Below are 14,556 nucleotides of genomic sequence, written 5' to 3'. Positions count from 1 at the left end.
CTGTTTTTTAACTGCTGTCTGTTGTTGTTGTCATTTATTTCTGATTTTGTTTTATTGTGTTTTTTTATATTAACCCTTTCTCCGCCGATGACGTGTTTACACGTCATTCCTCGCCATGTGTAATCTGCCAATGACGGGTTACGGCGTCTTTGAGATCAATATTTCATATTTTCATCATGGTATTCACATTTCACCCACGGAGTCTTTGCTGGTGTTGTAGGACTCCGCTCAACTCTGCAACGCTTCAATACCGCCACCTGGTGGCCGATCTGCGAGTTGCCAAAACCGGAAGTGGCCGGAAGTGCTTAGTCCGTCCCCTATTCCGTCCGGCCACTCGCTATCGCTCGCGGGACTCTATCCAGACACCGTGCATATCGATCCGTTGCCATAACTCAATAAACACCATGATTGGACGTATATTAGTATTATACAAACCGGAACTGGATCACCTAGATCAACATCCCATAATAGCGATCTTTTTGCTCCACGCTCATCACCCAACGGTAAGAGGAGACTGGGGTGAGTTTCAGCGTTTTTCTTTACCATTTTCGATACAAACTGCTCTGATCTATATATCACCCATACTACATAAATGATTTAACGTCGGCCATGGAATTATAAACGACCCCCCCCCCCCCTCCGGTCAACCGCAGATGATCAGTCAACACGTCTAGGATCATGTACAGTTGAAATTTTTTATCTGGCGTCGATTGGTATCAAACTGCATTTGATGATCTAATATGCATTTATGGCTATATCTCACGTTCTATGAAATACTGCAGAAAACGATAACATTTATACTCTAGACCGTATTATTGTATGAATGTGTGAATGAAAAAGTAAAACGTTCCTACATCCTGAACGATAGATAATTGATGTTGAATGGGCCATAGTAATGTCAATTTAGCAATACAATTTAAAAAGTTATAGCCCTGCAAAGAAGGTGAACATCTCCATAGACAAATAGAGCTGGCAGAGAGGCTACAAGGATGGATATAAGCTCCGGCAGAGAATGGGTTAAGCTGTAGTGTAAAGCACCCTGTGCATTCGTGCTGTGAAGGGTGCTATATAAATAAAAGTCATTCATTCACATTTGTGACATACAGTAAATATATACAAGGGGGAGGGAACTGTACATTTATGATGAATTGAAAATGGGGGACCCTGATGTAAACAAGACGGTCTTTCTCTGGTCTGCATCCTCTTAACAATTGTGTGTATTGAGCTGTACTGCAGATATATTTCAATTGCCTTACTTATTTACATAAGTATTATAGGCCTACAGCAGTATTGTACAGACTGTAACTATACTTTTGCTCACACAATATCTTGAATGAATGAGTTTATTTATTTCGAACATAAATTGAAAATAAATAATAATAAAAAACAAGTAATAAACAGATAAAAAAAAAACAAGCAGTTCATGTATAATATTGTAAATTGGCACTTGAAAAGTGTAAATGATGGATTAGTCAGTAACAATTCATGACAGATTGTATAGCTCAACTGGTAAGTGCCATGCCTGTGGACCATATGGTCCCCGGTTCGAATCTATTGCTTACTTTTTTTTTCTCGTAACGTTAAATAATCTATCCACTCTGGTGTCCCAAAAAGGACAATAACACCACCTTATGCATACTGCACCTTATGTGAATACTGTGATACTGTGAATACTGTATATTTCAGTTGGTTAGATAGTCAATTCTATTGACTTATTTGTTTACACTGCTTGTGTTGTTTTCACTACCCGTGTACCCTCCCCCCCCCCCCCCCCCCATGCTGATATGATGCCTGAATTGCCCCAAGGGGATCAATAAAGGAATATCTTATCTTATCAACCAGAGTGGATAAATTAATTAACGTTACAGAAAAAAAAGAAGTATCCAAAAGATTCGAACCGGGGACCACTATGGTCCACAGGCGCCGGACTAACCGGTTGAGCTACCAGTTGAGCCCTCTCCCAATGGCTGAATTTGATCACGAGACCGCCGCCATCTTGGGGAAACGGATGATATAAAAACTGGGAACGAGATTAGCACGAGGCTGTTTTATTGTGGATCCCTTTGTCTCTACACCAAAGTGAGACTACTCTGAATCCTGGATCGAACGTAAGTAACGTTACGTTAGCATAACTAACACTTGAATAACTACAAATGAATATAAATATAGGATTGATTGATTGAAAACTTTAACAGATTGCAGAATGGGTATATAGATATAAAAATCTAATCTAAACTAATCATGACATTTATGACATACATATATGCAGTACTGTTACATTTGTGCAGTGATGGGAATAACGGCGCTATAAGTAACAGCGTTACTAACGGCGTTAGTTTTTTCAGTAACGAGTCTTAATAACGCTGTTACCGTTACTGAAAAAAAATGCGGCGCGTTACTATGAATGAACCTGTTTCTTTCATCAGACGGATCTCTGCGCTGAGAGGCAATACTGTTCTTCCTTGTTTAGTGGGCAGTGCGCGTGCCAAGCGTGCCGAGCGCATACATGCTGACGATTGGCTGAGGTTGAGTAAAATGTCATGGTAAGCCAATCAGAGGGAGAGGTGGGCGGGTGTTCGAAAGCATCCAGAGTCTGACACACAGCGCGACCACTCAAGCCATCAGTCAGCGTGAGACCGCAGGTCCGTGTAGTGGACGTTTTGAGCCCAAATAATCCAAAACGAATCCAACGACCAACACGAGCGACTCGGTCAGCGTGAGACCGCGGGTCCACATGAGCGTTTTTTGTTTACTCTTGTTGTGTTGTGGCTCTACTGCTGACAGCCTTATCAACACATAGTGCTGCACTTCCTGGTTTAATAGGTGCTCAGAGATATATATCTGTATGTCATGCATGTCTTAAATGTCATGATTAGTTTAGATGATTCGATTAGATTCTTATATCTGTATGTTGTGTATGTCAAATGTCATGAATTTAAAATGGGGGACCCTGATGTAAACGAGACGAAAGTCTTTCTCTGATCTGCATCCCCTTAATGGACCTGTCTCAAAACCCTGCCCTCTTTTCTTGATCCTCCAATCACAGCTGTCGCTTACCTCTGACTTCCTCGTACAAACAAAGTATTTGTACGAGGAAGTCAGAGGTAAGCGACAGCTGTGATTGGAGGATCAAGAAAAGGGGCAGGGTTTGAGACAGGTATTGAGCCGTACTGTATTGTACCCATTCTGCAATCTGTTAATTAAAATGTTCAATCAATCAGTATATATTTGTTATTTATTTTTGGTATAGTGCTTAACAAGCATAATTTAATGTTGCCCAGTTGTGGCCTGTTTACATTTACATTTACATTTAGTCATTTAGCTGACGCTTTTATCCAAAGCGACTTACAAGTTCTGTACATCAAGCCATCAGGAAGGGCACAACTCTATCAGCTGAGCAACAATGTTCATCAAAGTGTTGAGTGCTACAGTGTAGGTTAGTTTATTAGGACAAGTGCATGACAGTACGGTTAGTTAGGGTTAGATATTTTTTTTCTTTTTTTATTCAGATAATGGTTGAAGAAGTGCGTCTTTAGTTGACGGCGAAAGATTGGACGTGTTTCGGCTGTCCTAACTGGGGTGGGTAGTTCATTCCACCATTGTGGGGCAAGGACTGAGAATAGGCGATTTCTCTTTGATGACCCTCCCGGAGCTTGGATAGGAGTAGGTCTGAGGCGGCCAGAAGATGCAGAGCGTAGGGGTCTTGAGGGTGTGTAGTTAGAGACCATTGATCGGAGGTAGGCGGGAGCGGTTCCCTTTGCCGCACGGTATGCTAGGTCGAGGGCCTTGAAGCGGATTTTCGTGCAGCAATGGGGAGCCAGTGCAGGTCCCTAAGAAGTGGGGTGACATGGGCCGCCTTCGGTAGGTTTGAGATCAGGCCGGCCGCTGCGTTCTGAATGAGTTGAAGAGGCTTAGTGGCAGTGGCCGGGAGGCCAGCGAGCAGTGCGTTGCAGTAGTCGAGGCGGGAGATGACTGTTGATTGGACGAGGAGTTGGGTGGCTTCTTTTGTCAGGAAGGGGCGGATCCTTCTGACGTTGCTCAGGAGGAATTGGCAGGTTCTGGTTGTCGCTGCGATGTGAGCAGAGAAGTTCAACTGGTCGTCGAGGACAACACCAAGGTTCTTGGCGGTCGGGGACGCGGTCACAGCTGCATTCTCGACTGTGATGGAAAGGTCGGTCAGGGGGGAGGATTTGGCCGGCAGGTGGAGCAATTCTGTTTTGCTTAGGTTCAATTTGAGGTGGTTGGTCGTCATCCAGGCAGAGATGTCGGACAGACAGGCCGAGATCCGCTCAGAGACGTGGATATCTGAGGGAGGGAAGGAGAGGAAGAGTTGAGTATCGTCGGCATAACTATGGTAGGAGAAGCCATGAGACGTGATAATGTTACCCAGTGATTTAGTGTAGAGGGAGAAGAGAAGGGGTCCTAAAACCGAGCCCTGGGCGACACCCGTCCGCAGGGGGCGGGTGGCCGACAGGGTCCCTCTCCATGACACTTGGTAGGAGCGGTCATTGAGGTATGATGACAGCCATGTCAGCGCAGAGCCAGCCACTCCCATTCCTGCGAGGGCCGCGAGGAGGATCTGGTGGTTGACTGTGTCGAAGGCTGCAGATAGATCTAGGAGAATCAGGACAGAGGAGAGGCCTTTCGCTTTTGCTAAGTGAAGTGCCTCTGTGACCGCAATGAGGGCTATCTCTGTGGAGTGACCAGTCCTGAAGCCTGACTGATTAGGGTCTAGGAGGTCATTCTGTAAGAGATAAGCAGTAAGTTGGTTGGATACAGCACGTTCAAGTGTTTTAGAAAGGAAGGAGAGAAGAGAGACAGGACGGTAGTTGCCTATTGGTTTTTTTTATGAGCGGCGTGACTCTGGCTTGTTTTAGGGAGGTGGGGACCACCCCCGAGTTGAGTGAGGAGTTGATGGTTGCAGTTAGGAATGGGAGGATGTCTGGTGCTATGGTCTGGAGGAGTGGGAAGGGTAGCTGGTCCAGCTGGCATGTAGTCGGACGGTTCGACGTTACCAGTGTCAGGGTCTCGGCTTCTGTAATGGGAGAGAAAGATGACAGAGTGAAGGATGAGGTTCTCGATTCAGCATTTGGAATGGGTGGGGGTTGGGAGAAGGAGCTGCGGATGTTCTCCACTTTTTCCTCAAAGAAGATCGCAAAGTCTTCGGCAGAGAAAGATGAGGGGTGGGGGGTGGGGGGGGGAGTGAGGAGGGAGGACATGGTAGCATGCAGTTTGCGAAGATTCTTGGCAGAGGCCTCGATCCTATGGTGAAAGAAAGAAGCTTTGGCATTAGTAATGGTTTTGGATAATGTTAACAAGAGGTTGTGATATGTGTCGATGTCAGCAGTGAGGCGTGACTTTCTATACTTCCTTTCAGCTGCTCTCAGGACCTGTCTTTGTTCTCTCAAAGCCTGTTGAGGGGCAATACATATCAAAAGTTCCAAAACATCTATTGTGTTTGTATTTGTATGATCCACTATATAAACATAGTAATTATAATATCTACATACATGGCATTTGATTGGAGGCTAGTCTCACTTTGTCCCACCGCAACATTAAAATAGTTTAGTTTTGTGTATGTTGTTTATGTAAAAAAAATCTTGAAAGTAACGCAATAGTTACTTTCTGAAGTAACTAGTTACTTTTATAATTTGTAACTGAGTAAGTAATTTAGTTACTTTTTGGAAGAAGTAACTAGTAACTGTAACTAGTTACTTTTTAAAAGTAACTTGCCCAACACTGCATTTGTGACATACAAGATATGCAAATATACAGTACTGTTACTTTAAGACACTATTATGTGGGTGGTCTTGTGGTCAAAGTTATGTCTGTGGAATCATATAAGAACGTTCAATTTGACCAATTAAGGCCCTTTATTTTTTTAGATGCATATCACCATTCAAAATGGGACATCTTTGCCGGAGTTGCAGAGATGTACCACGTGCTGCCAGCACTTTCACTGCCCTTTCTGTGATGCATCCTTATTCAAACCAACAAAGATGTGCAAATTGAAGAACCACCTGGAGGCCCATTTCAATCTGGGAGTTTCCTATGAAGGTAAAGTTGGGCAACATTCTCTGGGAAATGCAAATGGCGTTACAGTAGAGAGTGAGACCAATTCCATTTGAGAAGTTAACCCATTAGCACCCACACACCCATTTCTCCTTCAAGGACAATTATGAGGGGCATAAGACTGACTAAATAGACTACAAAGAACACATTTCTGAATTTATTTTCAAAATAGCGCCCCCTAATGGCAAAGATCTGAAATGTTACATATATGTCACTAGGGATGGGTACCTTTCACATTTGAACAGATATCGGTACCGGTACCTGTGAATCAATACCGGTACCCAACGTTACCTTTTTTCGGTGCTTTAGTCTCTAAAAAATGTTGTAAAAAACGAAATTCCAAATTAATAAATAAATAATGTATTTTTATTACTTTATTATTATTTACATCTTACTGATGTAAAGCACTTTGAACTGCAATCCCCTGTATGAAAGGTGCTATACAAATAAAATTATTATTATTATTTACTTAGAACAACATATATATATATACACACAAGTTAACACAAGTTACACAACATGCACATATCTTTAAATAAATGTTATGTTTATTTAAAAAAATATGTTTAACAAATTAACTAAAAAGGTACACATCTATATATTTAACTAAAAAAAAATAATGGTATTGTATTTGACAAAATAACAAGTATAAAACAAGGGTAAACAAACCACTCTAGCAGCAATGAACTATTCTGCTGATAAATAAATACACATCTATTATTTAAATAACAAATAGATGAAAGTGTTTGCTGCTGTATTCTAGCAGTTCTTTTTCAAAAATATCAACATGTCCACTCTCTCTGGTAAGAGCCGAGCCCGCTCCACACTCAGTGTCCCCGGCTGTGGAGAAGACCCGCTCTGAGGGTGTAGAGGAGGCCTCACTGTGTCCCCGGCTGTGGTGAAGACCCGCTCTGAGGGTGTAGAGGAGGCCTCACTGTGTCCCCGGCTGTGGAGAAGACCCGCTCTGAGGGTGTAGAGGAGGCCTCACTGTGTCCCGGCTGTGGTGAAGACCCGCTCTGAGGGTGTAGAGGAGGCCTCACTGTGTCCCCGGCTGTGGAGAAGACCCGCTCTGAGGGTGTGTAGAGGAGGCCTCACTGTGTCCCCGGCTGTGGAGAAGACCCGCTCTGAGGGTGTAGAGGAGGCCTCACTGTGTCCCAGGCTGTGGAGAAGACCCGCTCTGAGGGTGTAGAGGAGGCCTGCACACACAGATATTTTTTTGCCAAGTTGGCATCTGGTCCCTCTTCTGCCACCACCACAGGATAGGGTCTACTGAGCTCAGGACAGTAGGGTAGCTCTGATACACCTGTATCTCTTTCTTGGCCTTTCCAGCGGCTGAGGGGCCACTGGTGTCCACTATCACAGTTTCCAGCAGGGCCTGGTCTTCATCTTCAAAGATATCACACAGAGCTGAACGCTTTATCTTTTTTCCCAGTGCAGGGACTGAAAAAGGCTTCATGATTCATCATTTCATCAAGCATTATTATGTTATTATCAGAACAAGTAGTACACTCTCCATATCTTACATTATGCTGGTGCTGCTGCTGCCCTGTCTTCTGTAGACCCATCCTCCTCCTCTTCTTCCTGCAGCAGCTCTTCTTCCTGCTCCTGGATCACATCCCCACCCTTTAAATAAAGCATACACAATAGCAAATTAAAACAATCTGTACTATGTTCTAAGTATAGCATAGAACACATAATAAGTAAGTCTACTTTAATGATCATGGACAAACCTTGTTTCTGGTTGCAAGCATGACAGCTTCCTTCTCCAAGCGGGTCCAAACAGCCTCATCATGAACCTTGCCTTTGAATCGAGGATCCAGGGCAGTAGCCTCCTCAAGGAACCGTTGAAGGTCATAATTTTTTTTCTTCCTAACGTTTTTAAAAGTTTGGTAATTAATTTTAAATTTGAATAGTTAGCTGGCAGTACAAACACAAGTGATATAACTACTAAATTATTATAAATTAACTACATACTGTGTAGCGTGGGGAGAGGTCTGCCCAGACCTTCTCTTTAATGGCTCTCTTGAAGGCAGAATCGTCTTCCTCCACCTTAAACTTATCCTTAAGTTTGTCCAGGATCGGAAGGATCTGCCTGGCAGTGGCACTCTTGTCAGACGACACACAGAGTGTACATTTGTAAAGGACCCTCATTGTGTCCATGAAGTCCTCACACCTCCTGATGTCATCATCTGACACTCTCTCTAGTCTGAGAAGAAAAGCACAAGTACAACATGCATGCATGGTCCATTGGTCTCAGATTAAATATGTAATGGATTTATGTGACCATGGGGTGGTGCTGTTTATATAAGCGCCAGGTACACTGTAGGAGGTATGCAAATTAGTTATTGTATTAATTATTATTGATCTGTTTATGGAGCCCAACCCAAGATATTCTGTTTGCACGGTGAAGCAAAATAAATATAATTTTTGCAAGAAGAGCTGCCTGCATCGTATCATTGGAACACTGACACAGCGAACGGTTTGGTCAATAATCTATACCTGTCTCTGTCCATTGCCCTCTTCAGCCGTATGTCCATGGAAGCTGCCTGGATGGCAGGGTATTGTTCAATGAAGCGCTCTATCATTAGGAAGAGGCTGTTCCATCTTGTCCGGACATGTACAACGAGGGCATGTTCTGGAAGGCCTTTAGGAAAACAGACAAAAACAATACATTGCAATTTGCAAACTAAAGACATTATTTGGTTTGACTCCAGTAGAAAATAGTATGAATATATGGAGGAATTGTGTTGGAATTTAAAAACAATACAAATAATTATACAAAAAAACAAAAGAAATTGGATAAATAAATATCCAATGATTTTTTCTTAGATTGACCTTTAACTTACCAAGGAGTCTCTGCTTTTCCTTTAAGACAGGCTTGGCGAGGCTAGCTTTCTTAAGCCGCACCACGACGGCCCGTATCCTGGCAGACCATGCAGCAACAGTCTTCACAGTGTAGAGTTTCTGTGCTGCTACATTTAGAGTGGGCAAAACATCCCATCTTCAACACGTTCATCCTCTTCACAGCTACATCCATATTGGCAGCATTGTCAACTGTGATTGCAACCACTTTAGATTTCACCCCAAAATCATGGAGAATTGTGTCAATCTCCTCTGCTACAGCAGGCCCCGTCTGGGAGACATACACTGCACGGGTGTGCAGGACTTTCTCCCTTAGCTCTGCCTCCACGATATAATGCACAGTGGCAGTGAGGTAGTGGTCTTGTGCCACACTGCTCCAACCATCAGCTGTCACGGCAACATGGTCAACTGCCCTCAGTTCCTCCTTCACATTCTCCTTCTCAATAGTATACCAGGCTGGTATCAACGTGTTGGAGAGAAGGTCTCTCGAAGGGGGGGGGTATTTTGGGTTCAGGGTCCTTGTCATCTCCCTAAATAGAATTATGCAAGACAAAATACTATAAATAACTACAATCAGAATAGTCTTTATTGCCAAGTAGTTTTCACATACAACAAGGAATGACCTTTGGTTGTTTTCGATGCAACATTAGCGGACAGACATTAACCCATCTTTCGCCAATGACGGATTCAGACGTCATTCCTCGCCATGCTTAATCTGCCAATGACGGATTATGACGTCATCGAGATCAATATTTCAAAAATCTGTCATGGCATTCATATTTCACCGACAAATCATTGACGGGTGCTGGGGATCTCCACTCAACTCTCCAACGGTTCAATATCGCCACCTGGTGACCGATCGCCAAACCGGAAGTGGGGCCGGAAGTGCTTGGTGCACCGTCCACGAAGTAGTATCAACTATTTAATGTCCAACTCGGGTTACACGTTCTTGTTTCCTAATTATATATAGAGCAGCGAGATTAACAAAGTTTATCCAGGGAAATAGAGAGAGAGATCTAAAAACTGTCTGGCTCCACTCTCTCATCACTTGGCCTGACCACCGGAAAAATCTGCGTTGTTTTCTTTCTAAACCAAAGCTGTCACCTTGCCGCAGCTGACAGTAATCAATGACATCACCATTATCCTGTCAAACTAAAAGTCCCTCAGCCTATCAGCCCAAATATCCTGTAAGAAACAAACTAACAACAAAGAAAACATTCTTACTGATAGACATGGATTGTCTTAGATATTACTTCTGTAATAATAATATCTATCTATTTATCCTATGAAATACAGGGCCAAAATGCTTTTCTATTAACTGCTATTAACTGAAATTACTCTTAATTACCAGACTAGGCATTTAGGCACCTACATTACCGGCCCCTAATTGTTATCAACAGCCTTGAAACAATTACCCAAAAATATAAACTTAAGGCGTCTAAATGTCATTTAACTTAAACATCACAATCTAAAGTCTCAAAATTAAACTAGACTGAAGAAGTGAAGATCTTGATCTTCGCTCTGCCCATGACAGAGACTTGACTTCGGTTCATCATCTTTTTCTCCCCACCCAAGGTGAGGCTTTGCCTTCGGAATAAAGTTCATCAAAAGTCCTCAGACTCGTGAAGAAGGACGCCGCCGAAGTAATCAACGCCGACTCTTGTAAAGCGGGGGGTCGTCTGGCAGGACCCTGCAGGTAGGTAGGTCTGCCATGAGTTGTTGTCCAGTTGTTCCATGTAGCCGTTTGCAGGTGACACACTTATGCAAAAAACGTCTGATGGCTCCATTTGCTCCAGGTATTCAGAACCTTTGACGCAGCTGAGCCAACATGTGATTTCTTCCTGCGTGAGCTGTGTTGTTGTGAATATGTCTCAGCACAAGCCTTGTGATGTGCGAGTCTTTGGGCAAGATTACTTGCTGCTTGGCTTCGTCAGGCATTGCCGCTCGGCTCAGCCTTCCTCCTACTTTCAGGATTCCATCCTCCAGTATTGGATTCAACTTGAAGAGTGAGCTACTTTTCTTCACCCTTCCTTGTTCCAGTAGCATTGTCAAATCTTCTTTGAAGGTTCGTTTCTGGGTGTGCTTGACAATTTCTTTTTCTGCTACGGCTAGATCTTTGCAGGTGAGGCCTATTCCTTGGAAAGCCTTTTTGAACGGGCTCACTTTGCTTGTTCCATCTGGTGCCTTTCTCTCTTCTTTCAGCTCTTTAAGCAGGACCTTCAGCTTCAGAAACCAGGCAACAGCGCGTTTAAGCCTTGTCCAGGATGAGAAATGGTTCATCAACTGTCCCGTTGCGTCTTTCGGCTCTTCCGCCTGAATGACATGCACTTGAGCTACTCCTTTGATCTCCAGATCATCGACATCCAGCATTCCAGGATCTGGGTTCTTGGGCCACTGGTCTTGTGAACAGTGCAGGAAACTTGGTCCTGACAGCCAGCTTTGTTCTTTCAGGAATGCGTCGACAGTCTGTCCTCTTGAGACGAGATCTGCGGGGTTCACAGTGGTATTGACATACCTCCACTGTGAGGTCTGAGAATGCTCCAGGATAGCTATGACTCTATTAGCCACAAATGTCTTGAATCTTGTGCTTTCGCTGTTCAAGTACTTCAGCACAGCTGTGCTGTCGGTCCAAAAGATAGAATCTTGCAGCTCGAGTTCGAGCTCTTTCTTGAGAAACTTGTCCATCTTGACGGCAGCTACGGCCGCGGTCAACTCCATCCTTGGTATGGTTGGAGACTTTAAGGGTGCGACCCTCGCCTTTGCCATCATCAGGGCAGTTTGAACTATGCCAGTCGCGTTGCGCAGTAGCAGGTAGCTTGTTGTTCCATAAGCCTCTAGACTTGCGTCGGCGAAGTGGTGGAGCTGTGCGGAGACTGGAGCTCCAAACTGCTTCGTCTTGACGCATCTGTCCACTCCGAAGTTCTCAAGCCTTTGCAGTCCTGAGATCCATTTTTCCCATGTCTGGATGACGTTATCTGGTAGCTCCTCGTCCCAGCCATACTTCTGCCTGCAGATATCCTGTAGGAGTATCTTGGCGGGCAGCACCACTGGAGCGAGAAACCCCAAAGGGTCGAAGATAGAGCTGACGAGGGAAAGCAGGCCTCTCCTAGTGTGCGGGCGATCTTTGAGGTTAATCTTGAACCTGAACTGGTCTGATTCGGCGCACCACTGGATCCCCAATGCTCTCTCCACCGGCAGGTTGTCTTCGTCTAAGTCCAGGTCTTGAAACCCTTGGGCTCTTTCTTCTTCGGGGATCGAGTTGAGCAACATTCGGCTATTGCTCGACCATTTCGTCAAGCGAAATCCACCTTTTGCCAACATCTTTCGTAAGCCAGCACAAAGAGTGATGGCTGTCTCTTCGTCGGCGGTCGACTTAAGACAGTCGTCGACGTAAAAGTTCTTCTTGACTGTTTTGGCTGCTTCAGGGCCAAACTCTTCCTCGTGATCCGTTGCACATTTCTGCAGTGCAAACGTTGCAACACTTGGCGATGATGTTGCACCAAAGATGTGGACTAACATCTTGTGTTCGATGAGTTTCTTTTCATAGTTCCCTTCAGGCCACCAGAGGAATCTGAAGAGGTCGGTGTCTTCATCGCTGACTCTGACCTGGTGGAACATAGCCTCCACGTCGGCCATGACCGCCACGGTCTCTTGTCTGAACCTTGTCAGGACCCCTATTAGGGAGCTTGTCAGGTCCGGTCCCTGCAGAAGCTGCTGGTTCAGTGATGTTCCTTGAAAGCTTGCTCCGCAGTCGAAGACGACACGTAGATTCTTTTTAACTGGATGTCTGACTCCATGGTGAGGCAAATACCACTTTCTTCCTTTTGCTGACTCCTGATCAGCGGTGTCGAGTCTCACGGCGTAGCCCTTCTTGAGGATATTATCCATGTACGCCACATACTCTGTGCAAAACTTGTCATCTTTCGAGAATCTTTTTCGTAGGTTCAGCGCACGTTCGGCAACTGATCTGCTGTTGGGCAAGCACAGTGTTTTGTTCTTGACTGGCAGGCAAACACTGTAATGTCCATCCACAAGTTTTGAGGATTGTGACACCATATTCATGAACTGGTGATCGTCCTTTGACATCTCGATGTCTTCATCTTGTCCGGCGTCCGGAAAGTCTACTTTGAACTGCTGCTGCCAAAGCTCGTCTAGCCTGGCGACTGAGATCCGATTTGCGGTCACTGCTGTCCGCTTGCTCTTCTGGCTTGCGTCGCTTCCGCCTTTGAGCGGTCCATTAACTGTCCAACCTAGGATCGTTCTGACGGCATATGGTCCTTTGTGCACGCTGCTCACCACTTGGAGTGGCTCCATTGCCTTCGGGACGTTTGCTCCTATGAGCAATCCAACCTGAGCTTGGATAGTGGGAAGCTTCACCTCCTTTAGGTGAGGCCATCGGCTGACATCCTCTTGCCGGGGAATGTTCTCCTTGGAGACGGGAATGGTTTTCCGAGAAAACACCTCTGGAAGCTCGATGAATTGTTTTCCATCCAGGCTGCTTATTTCCAGTCCATTCACAATATTTGTGTCCACAACAGATTCTGATCCCATTGTTCGCAGCAAGATGCTTGCTTTGCGTCCATCCATGTTCAGTTGTGAGATCAGCGACTCTGAGGCAAAAGTAGCTGAGCTACCCGGGTCCAGAAACGCGTACGTCGTTACTTCCTTGGTTCCCTTCTGTGCCTTGACGCGCACTGGAATAATCGAGAGAGCGCAATTTTCCTTTCCGGCCCCAGTGACACCGAAGGCCTCCATCATTTGTACAAGAGCACTTGTCACTTCTTGTTCCGTTGACTTCGCTTCCTCTTGAGAGTCTTTAGAGCGATCTTTAAAGTTGTAGTGAAGCAGTGTGGGGTGTTGTCGAGAGCATTCTTGACACTGCACTTTGTCTGTGCAGCTGTTACTCATGTGACCATGTTTCAAACACGAAAAACATAGACCTTTGCCTTTTAGAAAGTCTATCTTCTCTTTGTGTGGTTTGCTCTTGAGTTTTCTACAAACTGTAAGGGTATGCTGCTCTCCGTTGCAATAGCCACAGGGCTTGCTGTTTGCGTCCACTGCAGCGGTTGGAGTCTTTGGTGTTGCACGTTCGTCGCTCTCCTTCATGCCTCTAGTCATTTCAGCCTTGGGGGAGTCAACTGCTGTAGCGTACACCTTTTGTGACTTGTGTGTCCTTGTCTTGTATTCTTTTGTTCTCTGTTGACTTGGTTCTTTTGTGGCTGTAGTGTTGTCCTTTATGTTTCCGTAGAGCGGGTGTAGAGCGTATCTAACTTGCTTGTTGACGAAGTCTACGAAATCCTTGAACCTTGCCCTTTTGTTGGTTCTTTCTTGTAAGTCGCAGGCGTGTCTTCTCCAAGATTCTCTGAGTCTGTACGGTAGCTTATTAGCCAGCGCTCTTATGTTGGATGCGTTTTCCAAGTCCTCCATGTAGCTTATATCCGTCATTGTGTTGGAGCAGCCTGTGAGGTACAATGCAAATGACTGCAATGCTGCACCGTCTTCAGGCTTGATTGTCTGCCACTCCAGAGCCTCTTTGATGTAGGCTTCCGCTATCTTGAAGTCGTCGCCGAAGAACTGTTTCAGCATTTGTTTTGCTTTGGTATAGCCTGCAGTAGGCTCCAT

This window comes from Notolepis coatsorum (genome assembly GCF_963971535.1).
Source record: "Notolepis coatsorum genome assembly, chromosome: 4".
In the NCBI taxonomy this organism is placed as follows: Eukaryota; Metazoa; Chordata; class Actinopteri; order Aulopiformes; family Paralepididae; genus Notolepis; species Notolepis coatsorum.
The sequence above is the reverse complement of the archived record's forward strand: the minus strand, read 5'-3'. Positions refer to the sequence as shown.